The following is a 2,691-nucleotide window of genomic DNA, read 5'->3' as shown; positions in this document are numbered from 1 at the left end:
TAGGAGACATTTCAGAAGAGAAGAAAGGTCCTGGAAGAGGGATTTCAACACCAAAAGAAGTAAAGTTTTATATTTAGTTGATTATAAACATGTTTTTCATTAGTTTTAGCTGTGCTAGTTTAATTACTATGATGAGCAGCTAAATCTAGCTACTTTTGCTTAGCTAGATGAAGCTTTGAACTTATGAATAGTTATATGTTTATGGATTAATTTGAGTTGGTAAGAGTTGTTTGTGTTTGATTTGTATAACCTAGCATGTTATTATTTGCTTATCTAATTGCTAGATTGCATGTTCTGTGTAGCTTAGTGACTATGAAACTACATGAACTTGTTTACCTAATAATTTAGTGAACATTAAATTGTTAGAGCTAGGATTGAGCAATCTTAGTTAGTAATTAGGCTAAATAAATCTTAGCTGTGCTAGAGAACGTAAATTGTGACCATAATTGCGTTTATACAACAAATCTTACATAGCATATTCACATTCATAATTAGTTATGTGTTTAATTATGTGTGAACATACATGGTTTAACTTGAATTAGTTACTTATTGGTAAGATAGAACTAAATTACTAATATAACTAAAACCCAACTTAATAACCCATAATCATTTGCTAGCCATAAGGAAGAAGTGGATTCAACTAAGCAAGAGTGTGTTTTTATTAATTTGATTAAGTTCATTTGATCTTGCAAAATCAGATAAAACCCCCTTATTAAATTTGTTAATAAATTAGGTTAATTTATTAGTAATTAGGTTAATTAGTAACACCGTTCCCTGTGATCGACACCCGACTTACCTAAGCTATACTGTAATCTGACTAGGTACACTGCCTATAAGTGCATAGTTAGTCTTAGTTTGTTAGGTTATAAATATTTAAATTAGTGGGCACTTTCGTGCACATCAAGTTTTTGGCGCCGTTGCCGGGGAACGGTGCAGATTATTAGTTTATTTAGTTGCATTAGATTAATCGTTTTTTTTTAGGAATAAAATCTGCAGAAATCTTAATTGGTTATTTATTTTGCTAGTTTATCTTTAATTATTGTTTTGTTTGTCACAGAGTTCACAACGTGAGATTTAGTATACTCACGACGTGAAATCTGAGAGTTCATTTTTAGTTTTTCTTATTTTAGTCCAGTTTTACGTTTTATTTTAGCAAGTTGCAGGAGTTAATGACCAGAGGCTCAAACACACCATTGGTGCCACCACTAGAAGATCCCGAGTTTGCAATCCACAAGAAAAAGATGCCCTTGCAAGAATTGAAGTCAGCCTTCTCTAGGAAATCAGGAAAGAAGACAGGAGAGTCAAGTTCCTCAACGAAGCACGAGAGCAATCTTGAGCATTAGGATCATTCACCTGTGCAAACCGAGTACGAAAGCAACACCGAGCCAGAATTTGAAGAACACACGAGTAAACCCGAGAACGAGCCAAGGAACGAGATGGCAAATATTGAAGAAATGTCCATGGGAGCTTACAAGAAGCGGATCCGCGAAGATGTGGGTCCCGGATTAGTCCAACCCGGAATACCTGCCAATGCCACATACGAGCTGAAGGGACACATATTGACTGCGCTGAAGGACATCCCATTTTTCGGGAAAGACCATGAGGATGCTTTTAAGCATCTAGATGAAGTCAATGACATTGCTGATTACTTCAATGTACCAAATGTCAATAGGAACACCGTCCTGCTTAGGATGCTGCCCGTTACTTTCAAAGGAACTACTAAGGAATGGTTAAAAGCACTCCCACCGGGTACAATCACCACTTGGGCTCAAATGCGTGAGCAATTCCTAGACCAGTTTTGCCCGCCATCCAAGATAGCCAAACTCAAGAAGGCAATAGCCAACTTTGAGCAACAGCCGGGGGAGTCACTGTACGAAGCGTGGGAGCGTTACAAGGGCTTACTCAGAAACTGCCCGCAACATGACCTAAATGTGCAGCAAGAGATGTCAATCTTTTATGATGGGGTCAATGTGATGACAAGAAAACTCCTTGATTCTCAAGTACCGTTGTCAAGGAAAAATCCAAGGGAGGTCAAGGAGCTAATTGAAGAATTCGCGAAACACTCCCGCGAATACCATAACCTGAGGCAGGATGGAAGCAAAGGCGGTGGGGAAGCCCAAACTGAAGAAATTGCAGCTGTCATGGCCATGCTGAATAACATGGATCGCAGGATAACACAAATGGACCAGTCGATACACGTTATAAGAGTGGGGTGCGAGCGATGCAATGGTCCACACTTGACCAAGGACTGCAACATGGATGAATTTGGGAACAGAAAAGCTCAAGTGTGCTACTCTAATGGGGATAAGTTTGAAGAGGACTGGAGGAAACCGAAGAAGGAGTGGCTGCCATATGAAGAATATAGGAAGCAAAAAGAAGAGAAGTATAGGCAGACAGGTCGAGGCCTCTATCAAAAGGAGCAGCCACCAGCCGAGAAGAAACCCGACCTAGAGACCATTTTAATGAAATTTATGGAAGCATCGGAAAAGCGACACGAGGCCACGGATTCCGCTATCATGGAACAACAAACATTGATCAAGAACCAACAAGCCTCCATCCATAACCTTGAAGTACAATTTGGTCAACTAGCAACTTTAGTTCATGAAAATTTTTCCCCGAAGAGTCCCGAAGTACAAGCCCAATCTCACGTAATGGCCATCAATACTGAAGAAGATACAATATATGAGTTCC

General features: G+C 39.4%; 1 non-coding gene across 1 annotated transcript; it reads right to left on the bottom strand.

Moving 5' to 3' along the window:
* Positions 1 to 1,820: 1,820 nt before the first annotated feature.
* On the bottom strand, positions 1,821 to 1,927 carry LOC145013429 (small nucleolar RNA R71). The gene has a single exon (XR_013664989.1). It is a non-coding gene; the product is annotated as a small nucleolar RNA R71 (small nucleolar RNA).
* Positions 1,928 to 2,691: the final 764 nt, after the last annotated feature.

The sequence above is a fragment of the Lactuca saligna genome, chromosome 8, assembly GCF_052625555.1.
Source record: "Lactuca saligna cultivar CGN05327 chromosome 8, ASM5262555v1, whole genome shotgun sequence".
NCBI classification, from domain to species: domain Eukaryota; kingdom Viridiplantae; phylum Streptophyta; class Magnoliopsida; order Asterales; family Asteraceae; genus Lactuca; species Lactuca saligna.
Note: the sequence above shows the minus strand (reverse complement) of the source record. Positions and strands in the feature narration are given on the sequence as shown.